The sequence below is a fragment of the Lissotriton vulgaris genome, chromosome 7 (genome assembly GCF_964263255.1).
Source record: "Lissotriton vulgaris chromosome 7, aLisVul1.2, whole genome shotgun sequence".
Classification (NCBI taxonomy): Eukaryota; Metazoa; Chordata; class Amphibia; order Caudata; family Salamandridae; genus Lissotriton; species Lissotriton vulgaris.
The window spans coordinates 84,083,063-84,098,713 of record NC_141695.1 but is presented as its reverse complement, the minus strand read 5'-3'; positions in this window follow the sequence as shown (position 1 = coordinate 84,098,713).

Genomic DNA, 15,651 nt, shown 5'->3' with positions numbered 1-15,651 from the left:
CAGAGCTGGGGCTGGAGAGCCCCAGCACCGGTTTGAACTGGACTTTGCATGGGACACCTTGTGTGCCCCAGGACGTGTCTAGCTTCATTCAGCCCTCCCTGCCCCAATCCACAGCCTTGAACCAGAGGGTGGCAGTGATGAACCAGAGGGTGGCAGGGATGAACCAGAGGATGGCAGTCATCAACCAAAGGGTGGCAGTGATGATCCAGAGGGTGGCAGTGGCAAACCAGAGGGTGGCAGTGATGAACTAGAGGGTGGCAGTGATGAACCAGAGGGTGGCAGTGGTGAACCACAAGGTGATGAACCAGAAGATAGCAGTGATGAACCAGAGGGTGGCAGTGGTGAACCAGAGGGTGGCACTGATGATCCAGAGGGTGGCAGTGGCAAACCAGAGGGTGGCATTGGTGAACCAGAGGGTGGCAGTGATGAACCGGACGGTGGCCGCGATGAACCACAGGGTCGCAAACAGGCTGGACACGTAAAAACAACATGGTCGCGACCGTTGGGACCACTCAAGTTCCCGAACTTGTACAAAACCCTCGCGGACTGGCAAAAACAGCAAATTCGCACGAATTCGCGAATTTTGCGAATTGCGAGTTCGCTTTCGCACGAATTCGAGGATCGGGAATTCGCAAATTTCGCCCATACTTACAAGAAACAAACATACACGTGGACGTACAGCCTGCACAGTCAAACATAAATACCACACAGTGACACACAGAGACCAAAAATGCCAACAGCAAATGAGCACAACAAATCAGCAAACCAAAGCGGGATGCACATAGATGGAAGGCCATGGAGACACACAACAAGCATGTGCACATCACATGCAAGACAAGGAACACAGAACACCCCCCTCAGACAATCAAACCACACATGGCTGGTACAGTCAGTGAAGCCAAACCACAGGCACCACAGGGCAACAACATAGGGAGACAGCAAGGCATACCATGTAAAGGCACAAGGAACAAAGGAAAGCCTGGAAGTCAAACTGGGAACAGTCACACTTGCATACAACCACCTCACAGGAGTACACCAGTAACACAACACACAGGGCCCATTTACATACTCCATAACTGACACCAGAAGCAATGTACTCTCATACCCCCTTATAACAGCAGCACACAACACCAGTGCCTCACACACTGAAGGCTGCCAATACTTACCAGTCCATACACTCAAATACAAACACACACCCTGGGCGTAGCCACAAACATGACACACAGGGGTGTCACAGCAAATGTCTGCATAAAAACATCACATAAACACATAACCAGAATGAAACACACACAGAACCACAACAAAAACAGACAGACCCTGTCAGCAAAAATATGTCAATGCAATGGGAGCACAGACACAACAGGAGTGCCCAACCTCACCACTCAGGTACAAAGCACCCACAACATACCAAAAATCACACAAGAAGGGCACCATCACAGAACAACACACCCACCTCAACACAACTACAGATGCACAGGCCAAACAAACTGAACAAACACTGCAGGACATCAGGGGATGCACATCAGGTAATGTCAAGGCCACACATACACAGCACTGAACGCAGAACAAGCAGTGATGTGCACACCAATTATACCACTCACACACAGACATGAATGACACAACAGCACAACCAGGAAGTGAAGCAACAACACAGTCAACACACATACATCCAACACAACCACAACATATGCACAGATTTGGGACACAATGGTGGAATCAATTCTAACCTAGCACTGGCCAGCACACAATAGTGGATCAATGTAACCATCATTTGAAAACCTTGAAAATGAGAACTGCAACACAGGTTAAACTGACTCCACAGATGCCACAAGTGTCAGTGTCAGGAAGAACTGAAGTCCCTGTCGCCCCGGTGAAAAAAGAGTAGGAGAGCAAAGACCTTGGCAATGTTGAAGTGCCACATAGAGAATGGGGCACATCCAAGTACATGCACTCACAAAAAGAACTTTATTCAGTAAGGACTTTGACAAAACAGACAACATGACTCTGTATTCACATGTTGCAAAGATAGGCACCAACAGCAGAAAAGAGCAAGGCACTAAATTCACAGCATTTCCATAATAATCTGCCCAGGCAAGGGAAAGACTTGAAGGCCAGTGGACAATACAGGGTGCATAGCAAGTACATGAGAGGCTGGACATGGAGGAGTCCAACACAGCAGAGCAACAGGGCAGCCTTTGTATTCTCATAACACATTAGAATAGTAAACACATAACATACACTGTGCCAACTGGCACAAGCAATATTCACAAGGGATTATTTGCACATGACTGGGCCACGTGGGCCACTGTCCGGATAAGCACTTAGCAGAAATTGGCAAAAGTAAAATAGATCATAAACATACAACCAGTATCTACTGGTAATCACTGTACTCCACCTCAACGTGTAACATAACCTACATTATGCACCGCCATAGCAGGGGTGAATTACACTCTGCGCAAACCTCACCAGCATAAACACATTATGCAATCTCCTTACTAGTCTAAACACATTAGACCCTACCTCCGAGTTATCGAGGTGTGAGGAAGTTGAATGCGAAAACTCCTGAGCACAAGCGATTGAAAGTACACCGTATGTCTTGGTTGGAATAGTAAACTCCCGACTAATCTGCTGGATTGATTCAAGCATTTTATATTTTTGAGCAACTGATCCTGAGGATGGTCCTATGGAATTAATTAACCGAAGAAGGACCGAAACGTCGACGTTTGACACCGTCTTGCTTGTATTGATATAATTTCTTTTGTCAAAGAAGAATGTATTATTATGAGAAGTTTGCTCGTACATGGTATTTTGTTTGATCCATGTGAATAGCATGAGGTGTGATATACTACGGAAAACAATTAACTGTTGTAGTAGTTTTGTTGCAAACTTAAATTTTGATGAAAAAATACTCTAACAAATCAAGTTGTTGGAAATAAAAAACAGTAAGAAACTGTATCTACCATGCCTCTGATGAATGATTGATCACTTACAGTGACAGTACTAATTAATGAAGAAATGTTTAAACAATTCCTTTGAGGACAATTGTAAATCTGTTGTTGATTATACCCAGTCCTCACAGGATTATTGGGTGGCTCTGTCTTTTTTGAATATCCAACACAGCAGAGCAACAGGGCCGGTGTCCAGGGCAATGTTCACAGCAAGTACATGAGAGGCTGCACAGGGAACAGGCCAACACAGCAGAGCAACAGGGCCAGTGTCCAGGGCAATGTTCAGACTGAGGACATGAAGGCTACACAGGGAGGAGTCAAAAACAGCAGAGTAACAGGGCCAGTGTCCAGGGCAATGTTCACAGCAAATACATGAGAGGCTGCAGAGGGAATAGGCCAACACAGCAGAACAACAGGGCCAGTGTCCAGGGCAATGTTCACAGCAAGTACATGAGAGACTGCGGAGGGAATAGGCCAACACAGCAGAGCAACAGGGCCAGTGTCCAGGGCAATGTTCACAGCAAATACATGAGAGGCTGCAGAGGGACTAGGGCAACACAGCAGAACAACAGGGCCAGTGTCCAGGGCAAAGCTCACAGCAAGTACATGAGAGGCTGCACAGGGAGGAGTCCAACACAGCAGAACAACTGGGCCAGTGTCCAGGGCAATGTTCACAGCAAGTACATGAGAGGCTGCACAGGGAGGAGTCCAACACAGCAGAGCAACAGGGCCAGTGTACAGGGCAAAGTTCACAGCAAGCACATGAGAGGATGCACAGAGAATAGGCCAACACAGCAGGGCAAAAGGGCCAGTGTCCAGGGAATGTTCACAGCAAGTACTTGAGAGACTGCACAGGGAACAGGCCAACACAGCAGAGCAACAGGGCCAGTGTCCAGGGCATTGTTCACAGCAAGTACATGAGAGGCTGCACAGGGAATAGGCCAACACAGCAGAGAAACAGGGCCAGTGTCCAGGGCAATGTTCAGAGCGAGGACATGGGAGGCTGCACAGGGAATAGGTCAACACAGCAGAGCAACAGGGCCAGTGTCCAGGGCAATGTTCACAGCAAGTACATGTGTGGCTGCACATGTAATAGGCCAACACAGTAGAGAAACAGGGCCAGTGTCCAGGGCAATGTTCAGAGCAAGGAAATGAGACTGCACAGGGATGAGTCCAACACAGCAGAGCAACAGGGCCAGTGTCCAGGGAAATGTTAAAAGTGAGGACATGAGAGACTGCACAGGGAGGAGTCCAACACAACAGAGCAACAGGGCAAGTGTCCAGGGCAATGTTCAAAGTGAGGACATGAGAGACTGCAGAGGGAGGAGTCCAACACAGCAGAGCAACAGGGCCAGGGTCCAGGGCAATGTTCAAAGTGAGGACATGAGAGACTGCACAGGGAGGAGTCCAACACAGCAAAGCAACAGGGCAAGTGTCCAGGGTAATGTTCACAGCAAGTACATAAGAGGTTGCACAGGGAATAGGTCAACACGGCAGAGCAACAGGGCCAGTGTCCATAGCAATGTTCACAGCAAGTACATGAGAGGCTGCACAGGGTAATAGGCCAACACAGCAGGGCAAAAGGGCCAGTGTCCAGGGAATGTTCACAGCAAGTACTTGAGAGACTGCACGGGGAACAGGCCAACACAGCAGAGCAACAGGGCCAGTGCCCATGGCAATGTTCACAGCAAGTACATGAGAGGCTGCACAGGGAATAGGCCAACACAGCAGAGAAACAGGGCCAGTGTCCAGGGCAATGTTCAGAGCGAGGACATGAGAGGCTGCACAGGGAATAGGTCAACACAGCTGTGCAACAGGGCCAGTGTCCAGGGCAATGTTCACAGCAAGTACATGTGTGGCTGCACATGGAATAGGCCAACACAGTAGAGAAACAGGGCCAGTGTCCAGGGCAATGTTCAGAGCAAGGAAATGAGAGGCTGCACAGGGAGGAGTCCAAAACAGCAGAGCAACAGGGCCAGTGTCCAGGGAAATGTTCACAGCAAGTACATAGGAGTCTGCACAGAGAATAGACCAACACAGCAGATCAATAGGGCCAGTGTCCAGGGCAATGTTCACAGCAAGTACATAGGAGTCTGCACAGAGAATAGGCCAATACAGCAGAGCAACAGGGCCAGAGTCCAGGGCAATGTTCACAGCAAGTACATAGGAGTCTGCACAGAGAATAGGCCAACACAGCAGAGCAACAGGGCCAGTGTTCAGGGCAATGTTCAGAGCGAGGACATGAGAGGCTGCACAGGGAGGAGTCCAGCACAGCAGAGCAACAGGGCCAGTGTCCAGGGCAAAGTGCAGAGCGAGGACATGAGAATCTGGACAGGCAAGGGCAGAAGCGTGTTTGTCCTGAGGCGGAAGGCGGGACAAGAGAGTGTTTGTGCAGCTAGAAATATAATTTATTTTAAATCTGACTGCGCCTGTGATTTCATTGTAGTCACTGTTTTCTTTTCATTAGCAGTACCACTAATCTGTGCTCGATTGTATGAGCGCTGTGTGCCCTTCTTGAGCTCATTGCTCTGTTGTCAGCCCCACTGCAGCCGATTAGGTGCTGCCGGGGTATTGCCTCAATAATTGAAAATAAGGGACCCGGTCACTGTTGAATTCTGCCACTTTTTTATTTTGAGCAGAATATCACCTTAAGGTAATTAAAACTTGGGTGATTTATATACTTTTTTATATATATGATACAAGTTACATCACTTTGTAGATTTCTAAAAACAGTCTGAGGTTGTCTTCGTTGTCGTACAAAAACTTAAATTTACACATATACTGTACACACTTTTTACAATACACAAAACAATTGAATTACATTTATCTGTTAAACAGTACATTTAGCAAAAAACATTTTTACCAGGTTTCAAGGTTGTACCCTACCAACTAATTATAGTACCAGATCAACGTTATCCTAATTACATCTAGTCTAGGACTGGTCACGCAAAGGCATAAGACTTGGTGAACAATATTTCATCTGGTGCATTCAAGGAACTTTCTAAGGCCTTTTGCGGGATATGCATTCGTATTTACGACGAATGTGACAAAAGCCAACGCGTTTCCAAGCCCGTATCTCATTTATCAGGCTTTTCTTCTGGGCTTTTAGTTGGGTACCTGTGTAAAAATAGGGGGACATATTTTAGTGTGGGACCTTCAAATGTATCGTCGGTGGAAGGGAGTTATTTACACTCGTTTATTACCTTCCTGCATTGTATGTACAAGTCTGTTCTAGTGCGTTCAGACTCTTGACTGACGTTTTGGTTTATTCTGTAAAGTAGAAAACAGAAAATGCATCTGTTTGTTTGGAGGACATTGTATCGCAAGGTTTTTTTAAAATAGAGGTCTTGGAAGAAGCTTGAACCTAATCTTTTAGCTAACATACTTGCTAAGGATCCCCCAGTATTCGAGCTTGGTAACACTGAAAATGGAGCGATTAAATTCCATAATTGGATTAGCCTTGCTGTTGATGAGCTGGCCCCAGTGGAAACAAAAAAGCACAGAAGACGGTCCGCCACCGCACAATGGTATTCTGCAGAGGTGAAATCTGAATGCCGGCAACTGGAGCAGTTGTGGCGTACAGACTACAGTCATCAAAATAAATTAGAATACACCAAAGTCTTACATGAATATAAGTCAGCAATAGTTCAGGCCAAATAAGCCTATTTCAGAAATAGAATTCAAGTAGGCTCCAACACCGCCAGAGAATTATTTAAAACAGTCACCCATCTGGCAAAGAGCCCCCGTGATACAATCTTTAGTAACAGCTGTCCTGACACCCCTGTTAAATAAGGTTATTAACCTAGGTGAATTCCCCAGTAGCTGGAAGAAAGCCTGTATCCGGCCCATCCTTAAGAATGATACTCTGGATCCTTCTGAACCCAAGCATTATCGGCCCATATCCTGTCTGCCCTTACCAGCTAAGATTCTGGAGAAAGCCATGAATCAAGAGATAATGAGATATGTAGACCATAATAAGTTACTAGACCCCTCACAACACGGATTTCGACCCAGTCATTCGACAGAGTCTGCCCTGATCATGGCAACGGAAGACATACGCAGGACAATGGATGAGGGTGGTAGAACGGCCCTGATTTTATTAGAGCTAACAGCGGCGTTCGACACCGTTAACCATTCTGTCCTGTTAAACAGACTAATAACCTTAGGCTTCACCGGTACTGCTCTGGCCCTTTTAACATCTTTTCTGGATTCCCGAATTCAACAAGTGTACTGGGAAGGTCTACAATCTGATGAATTCTCCCTCCCGGGAGGGGTTCCCCAGGGCTCGGCACTGTCGCCTACATTGTTTAATCTATATGTTACTCCTTTAGCCGCCTTAATTCTATCTCATGGCCTGCGATTAGTGTCGTATGCCGACGAGACACAAATTGTAGTGTCGGTATCCCATTCAATTGAAGCTACAGCAGAACCCTTCAGGAACTGCCTCCTTGGTGTAAAAAGCTGGAGGAGCCATAACTTTCTAAAGTTAAACACGGATAAGACCGAAGTAATTGAGTTCGGCCAGAAACTATCCGTTTGGAGCGACCTCTGGTGTCCTCCTGAGGCGGGCTCCTGCCCCAGTTCAGCAGATAAGGTTAGGAAACTTGGTTTTTTGTTAGATAAAGATCTCTCCTGTAAGGCGCAAATCAACCAGGTGACCTCCGCCTGCTTCTACACCATCAAGCTCCTTAGAAAAATCCTACCATACATCCCGCCAACACTAAAAAAGACGGTGATGGGAGCCCTGGTAATGTCCCAAGTGGACTATTGCAATTCACTCTACCTGGGCATGGGAGAAAAACAACTGACTAAGCTACGGGCAATCCAAAATGCCACAGCTAGGGTCCTGTTGAACCTACCAAAGTGTCACCCAACCTCTAAAGTCATACGCGAAGTTCATTGGCTCCCAGTTAGGTGCAGAATACAGTTCAAGGCCCTTTGCCTGGTCCACAAGTCCTTATATGGCAAAGGACCTGATGACCTCACCAAACTCCTTCCTCGCTACACACCATCACGTACCTTGAGATCAGCCAACCAGGACCTGATATGTCAGTCAAGAATAAGGAGAGCAAGATGGGGTGGAAAATCTTTTTCCCACCAAGCCTCCAAATTATGGAACGCACTGCCCCCCGCGTTGCGCTCACAAAAATCCAATATGTGCTTCAGAAAGACATTGAAAACCTGGCTTTTCTCCCTGCCCTAGACCTGCTCTCACCGCTCCTTGTGTACTATAGCGCCAGGACGCCGCGGCATTCGAGCGCTTTAAAAATATTTCAGTCAGTCAGTCAGAACACAAAGGCCAGTGGTCATGGCAAAGTACAGAGCGAGGACATGAGAATCTACACAGGAAAGGGCAGAACACAAAGGCCAGTGGGCATGTCAAAGTGCAGAGCGAGGACATGAGAATCTGCACAGGAGGTTTGTGTGACTGTACCCTTCCATGGGCAGCAACACAGTCAGGGGGGTAGCAATGGCCAGAACAGGCCCACCTGTGAGAGAGATGGGTGTGTGAGGGGGACTAACACTCACACTTGGCTGTCAGGTGGACTGGTTGCTGGCTGTGTGTTGGGACATCAGGAGCACCTGCTTGGGGAGAGAGTGGACCAGGTGAGGTAGGGCTATCAGTGGTGTAACAAGTTGGAGGGCTGCTTGGACCAAGTGGTGTGGTGGCACAGTGTAGGTGGGAGAGATTTGAGGGGTGCCTTTCCACTTCTTGGGAATGCGATATGCCTTCCCTGTGTGTGCCTGTTGTGTCAACACCAGTTCCCATGGGAACTGGTGTTGACACAACAGGCACACACACCAACAGAGCTGCTTCAGGTGCAGACACTGGCACTCCCTCTGGTGACGTGGTGGATCCTGCAGAACGCTTCATCTGGCTACGCCTCTGGCCCTCCTTCCCCTGTTTGCCAGGTGTAGCCCCTACAGTGCTCTCCTTCCCCTGTTTGCCAGGTGTACCCCCTACAGTGCTCTCCTTCATATGCTTCACTGGGCTTGGAATGGGAGACAATGTGATGAGGGAATGTGGCCCTGAGCCCTTCCTAGGTGTACCCTTGCCACAGAACACCTCCTCAGTGGGCACAGAAACTGCATGCCTTGAGTGAAGTTTTAGGGACAGGAGAGTCCTTAGCTGGGGATGGCTCTAAGGCATGTGAGCCTGAGTTCTGCTTCTTTGCTTTTTGGGCCTTGCTTTTCCCTGAGGGGCTCTTGTCTTTGCATACTGGGCTGGCTTTGCTCTTCAATGGGGATGGTGTCAGCGGGCGGGAGCGCTGAGATTGTTTCTGCTGGGTGCTCCTTGTGCTGTATCGTGATTGTGACACATGTGAACCGTGGTCACTATCATCAGATGGGGTCACTAACTGGGGGTGGACAAAGGCCCCGTAGCAGGAATGGGAGTATGTGCCTGTTGAAGGGCAGACGTCACTGTGGACAACAAAGCCTGGACAGTAGGGTGCAGCCCACCCGCGTCATAGTATATGCCTCCATGTAGGCAACCACCTGGGCTAATTGTTGTCATGGTCACTGAAGGCATTGAGGAGGGCTGTCTGTCCCACACAAAGCTGATGCAGTAGCTCCACAGACTCAGCACAGAGGCCAGCAGGGGGGACAGGTGCAGGGGCAGCGGTGCCAGGTGTGAATGTAACCTGTACCCTTTTACTGACACAGGCAGCAGCAGAGGTAGTGGATGGGAGGGTGGGCACTGGCCGTTATGCGGTAGAAGATGATGCAAAGTCTCCATTCCCTGTGCCCACCAACATGGATGCATCTCCACTGGCATCAGATGATGTGGCACTTTGGGTCTCAGGCACAGATTCCTCCTGCATACTCCTGTCCCTCTCTGAGGCGCTGGTGAGCTCTGTGTCACTGGGCTCTTCTACAGCTGTAGTGCTAGTCTCTCCCCCACTGGTGTACGGTTCCTGTCCCTCCGTGGCCACTGGCGAATCTGCATGAGTGACAGATGCAGGGTCAGGCATCAACAAGACAAAGCAATGAAATCAATGCAGTACAAAAAATGCCTAAATCTACCTGTTGCACACCACACTCTGCAATCACATTGCAGCAACTCTCTACATAGATCACAACAGTGCATGTAACTCTAATCACCTGTCATGACTGAGCCATGTTAAGGCCAAACAGCACAACACCCTGCCCGTGGCTGAAGTCTACCAGACACACAATTTGCTCTGCCCACACCTACAGACATGATGTGGGCACACCACTTGTTGCCACTGACAGACCTTGAGGGAACAGGATAGGACACCACAGGCACCTATTACGACATGACAGTCCACAATGGTAAATAGCCTGTGCTAAACACCATGTTGTACTCAGGGGCCCAAACACTAGTGCACATTGTCGTCAGATGTCTCGGACTCAACAATCATGGTGCATGCAATGTACACATAGATGTAGTCACACTATGATTGGGAACACTGCTGTACACTCCCAAATCGATTCCCCAGACTATCCCAATGCTGAATGACCATGAAGAGCACCACACATACGGTAATGGGACTGCACAGCAGGGAGAATCACCTTTGTAAGTAAAGTTTGTGCAAATGCATGACACTGGACCCAAAACAGCAGCCACTTACATGACACTGCACTTCACCACTCCACAAACATCACATAGGCCACCACTGGCACAGGCCCTATAAACATGCATCCACTCTCAGCCAGAGTCACCATCCCCAAATACTCACCCCTGCCTTGCTGCTGATGCTCCTTCAGACGTGCATCCATCTCAGGATGAGTCATTGCCAAGATGCGGCCCATCAGTGGTGTCATGCTGCACCGTGCCAACCGCCCAGTGCGAGGAAGCAGCCCCAAGGTCATCTCTGCCCCGTTGTTTGCCACAATCTCTTGTGGCAGTGAGTGCACCATCGGTTAGATACCCCCAGAGCTCGCACCCTAGCTGCAATGGCCCTCAACACGGCCTTACGCTGGTGTACCTTGAGCGGCACGCATGGGAGACAAGAGGGGAATGATCAGTGGTATAGTGTCATGTACCAACATCTATCAGTACAGTAGCAAGACACAAACTCATTAACATATCTGATCTCTGTCCATCCCACCTTGGGGTACATCTCACATGGGCACTATGCATGGGCTAAGCTGATGTGGTTGAATGAATTTATGAAGGAGTACTGAGTCCCTGCACATCTCACACACATGCAGGATGACAGCACTGAACCCCCTATTTGGCTTGCACACATCTCCAGTACTATGGATGTCTGGCCACAACATACATCACATATCGACCTGTGTCTGTGGGTTGACTCACTGTGTGCAAGACTGTGCAGCACTGAATGTGCATGCCCGGTGCATATATCAGTATGTCATGTGTGTGGAATTGGGGGACATGGACTCTCCCACAAAATATAGATCTACACAAGTGTGGGCATTTGCAATAATACAGGGCAGAGATGGCGCATAATTTGATTTCACTGTGAGAAAACATGAGTAAGTACACAGTAAGTGCAGTGATCTGATCTCGTCTTGGTGGGCGGGCACTGAGCAGATCATCTGGGCTCACAGAGATTTGGACAACAGGGGCACACATAGCCATTCAGCGAAGCAATTACTTTTGTCATATGGATACTTCGTTACATATATTGCGTTAAGTTAGCATGAGTGCATTACATGTTTAAACAGCCTTTTTTCCTTAGGCTTCAGTTTTGCACACGACACATACTTGTTGTTGTCGCTTTCACCCTAGAAGCGGTGAGGTGGTTTATTTGAGAATAATATGTTATTTCTATGCTATCAGCTTTGCCTGGTACACTTGGTACAACTGTCTGCACACTGAGAGCTGCACACTCTAAAATTAACCTAACACAAGGTTGCTGGGAGGCCTGATCCTCGCACCACATTAGACATAACACAAATAATGTTGATGCCAACATTTTGGGCTCTACGCGGGTTTAAGATAGAGTTACACGGAATGAACGTAGACACTTGGTGCTGCGCATGAAGAGAGCTGGTAGCTGTTGATGTGATCTACTCCTACTGACATTTAGAGGTATGGGTTCGCCCTGCTAAAGCCCGAATGAGACCTTCTTAGATATAAAATAATATGCTAAAATAGGGTGCGCGAAATATAGGTGATATAGATTTCTATAGATTTTGCATTGTAACATGCTATCACCCTTTGCTTACTATGGATTAGTGACTATGCTGCTGACTCTGATTTTTATAATCTGCATTTTGGTATTATACAAGATACTGCGTTTGAGAACTTTGCATTGAATAATAAATATTTCAAACTTGCACTTGTGTTCTTTGACTCTCAGTTTTGGTTTGAAATGATTATATAACGAAAGAGTGTTCATGTGTTCCACGATTCCTGAGGTATTCTAAAGTTCATGTTCTGGTTTGTCTAAGACATGGATCATTCCATAATGAGCCATGAGACACTGTAGCTAGCTAGGTAAGGGGATTTCTGACACTGAGATGAGTTTTGGATCATCCTAACTCACTGAGGTTCTAGATCTCTATGCACAGTTCTGTGAGAGAACGGAAACCCTGCTACATGGCGCCCGTACGTTGTTGGCCTTAAACATGACACTCGAGTAGTATATCATTCAAACCTTGACACCTTCATTCCCGTTTCCGGTAAACGGTGGTGTCGGAAAAACCTACCTATTTTTAATAGGTCTTTTCAAGCTTGAATTCTTTTGTAAACGGTTTCTTTGAATTACTACCCAGTTGTGCTACAAAGTGTTCTTAGTCTTCTTTTCTCTTCCTGTGCTACCATGGCCGTGGACATACCGCAGCATAGCCGCGTCGCGGTTCGCGACCACTTGCGGGCATATAATGTCCCTGTGGAAGGCTTGGCTGTGGTTCTAGTGGTGAGTGCGGAACATGCGTACCCGTACGAATTGTTTTATTTCTGGGTAACATTTCCGGAAGTGGACGCTAATTCGGGTGTCTTCCATTCATACACGGCCTCGGCTGTACCGGCGGCTTATGCTCCGTACAGGGCACTGGAAGTACCTATAGATGCTTGGCAGCACGGAGTTTGGTTTGGTGGCGCCCTACCCCATTCTTTAACGGCTCCGAGGTTAGGTCCTTTGTCCATTCCGGGCACAAATTGGCCCGCCTTGGGTGGATTTACTCCTCACCCTAATCGCGCTACTTGTAGTGTAGCTGAACTGCGGCGTCTTCATGAAGTCGCGGTTGGAGTGATTAGGGCGCTTGTTCATTATATTGGTCGTAATGTTCATGGCGCAGCCCCCGCAGGTGCGCAGCTTCGAGCAGAACAGGCTGGTTTGAAAATCAGTCCTGTCTTGGTGAATTCCGTTATGGGCAAGAAGCCCCAGGATAAGGATGATTTTCCTTACTGGCTTGCCGAGAAATTCGACCAGCTGGAGGCTGTGTTTCCTAATACGACTCCGGGTGAAAAACACCGGATTCTTAAGCTTAGTTTACCGAAAGATTTAGCCCCTGAGCTTGCTGACTGTGAAACTTGGGGTAAGACTTTTGCAGCGGTTTACTCGAGGTGCTATGGCACCCCGTCTGTGTCAAACCTCTCTGCGGTCCTTAAACGTGTTCAGGATGATCACGGACCGGAGTCGGCGGTTGAATTAGGTATGCGCCTGAGCGGCTCGTTTGAGACAGTCTGCGGTCTTATCCTTGCGAATGTTAAGGGGGATGCAGTGAACTTTCAGGTGGCCAATGCTCTGGCGTTAATTCCCGATGCCGAGAAACCCCGTCAGCTAGCAAGAATTATTGTGGCGGCTTATAAAATGGTTGGCCGCACATCTAAGGGTTTAAAAGCTTTTTCTGAAAAAGAGAAGAAGCAGCCCCAAGGGCAGTCTTCGGAAACGGGTGGACAGCCCAAGTCCAAAAAACAAAATTGGCCTAAAAAACAGAATCAGGGTAAGCAACAACAACAGCAGACACAGGTTTCTAGTCCTACGCCTTCGCAACCTGCGCAGTCAGATCGTGTTTATGATTTGCGCGATCGCGCGACGATTAAATCGCCTGAGAGATTTCAGGCTTCTGACCAACGCTCTCCTCGTTCCTTTCAGGACTCATCGGCTCCGTCAACCGGTGGTGGAGGGGGCGGCAGGGGCAGGGGTGGCCAGCAAGGACGTGGCCAGCCCCGCACGCGAAGTGAAGGGGATCAGCGGGACGACTCTACGCCAAAGAGACCGCAGTTTGCCAAGAAGAAAGTCGCAACCTTAACGGCGCATCGATATGCCCCAGATAGTGAGAACGCGGCTTCGGAATCTGACGTGGGCTCTGACCTTGCTGGACAGCGCGGCGGAGATTACCATAGTGAGAGAGGCCCTCCGTCCACTGTTGAAGGTGACAGCGACTGAAACTTTTATTGTGATTGAAACGGCTGATACACATGTTGCTCCCCCTGAAAGACTTTTTGAAATTGTCCTGTTAATTGAAGGTGACATGCAGCGAACTGTAAGAGGGGTATTTTGGGAAAATCTTTCGGATACGTATGACATTTTGCTTTCGGAGGCTGACTGGCCCCCACCTTTTGTTCTCGCAGCTCCGCGAGGGGAGGAGGTGATCCTCCCCAGTTTCGCGCACACTGTATCGAGAGTGGAAGCGCTGCATTTTGCAGAAGAGTGGGCTCTGGCGCTTGCGCCGGCTGTGTACCGCAATCAGTGTGGCTGGGATAAATTGTCCCCTAGCCATGAGATTCCTTTACGGTCACAGCCGCAGCCACAACCCCAGTATCCCATACGGCGTGAAGCTAAAGCTTCGGTCGCGGCTATCCTTGAACAATTGGAATATCAAGGTGTAATTGAAACGTGTGTGTCACCTATGAATAATCCCCTTTTTACTGTTAACAAGCCGGACGGCTCATATCGTCTGGTTTTGGATTACCGGCATTTGAACTCGCATTGCCGTAACTGTGCAGTACAGAATACTCACGGCTCTGCCCTAGTAAATAGTCTTGAGCGTAAACGGTTCAAAACCACGCTTGACATTTCCAATGGTTTTTATGCACATAGATTAGATGGTCTAAGTTCCCAATGGACCAGTTTTACGTGCGGCGGCGTGCAAAAAATGTTTAAACGACTCCCAATGGGATATAAGAATAGTCCTGGAGTGTTTTCCGCCCGCATAGTCTCTCTTTTGGAGAGCTTCGATCCAGTTGCTTGTTCGTATGTGGATGACATTTATCTCACAGACGACGAACTTTGGGTGCATCTGTGTCGAGTAAACAGCATAATTTGTAACTTTGCAGACAAGGGTTACAAGTTTAACTTTGCAAAATCACACATTGCGGAGTACACAGTGTTGTTTTTGGGTTATGAACTTAACCACGAAGGAAAGGGGTTGGCTCCTCACTTCCTGGAGAAATGCGCGCAGTTGCGCTCTCCGACAACGCTGAAAAAATTACAGTCTTTACTGGGTTTTTTAAATTTCGGAAGGACATACATTCCGGAATATGCCCAGCGTATCAAGCCTTTATATGCCTTGGTACAACCATCTTTCTCCAAATCATGCTGGCTGCCTGAGCATTCAGCCATTCTGCAGTCTTTGCAGGCTGATTTGCTCGCTTCTGACTACTTACAGACTCGTGATAACCAGACCAACCTGGTGATAAGAATTATCCCTGGGACGGTGGGTTTCACGTACCTGACTTTTAATGAAGGGGATACTGTACCTATTGCTTACAAGTCACACTTGTACACTTCGGCTGAACTGCGTTTTTCCACTGTGGAGAAAG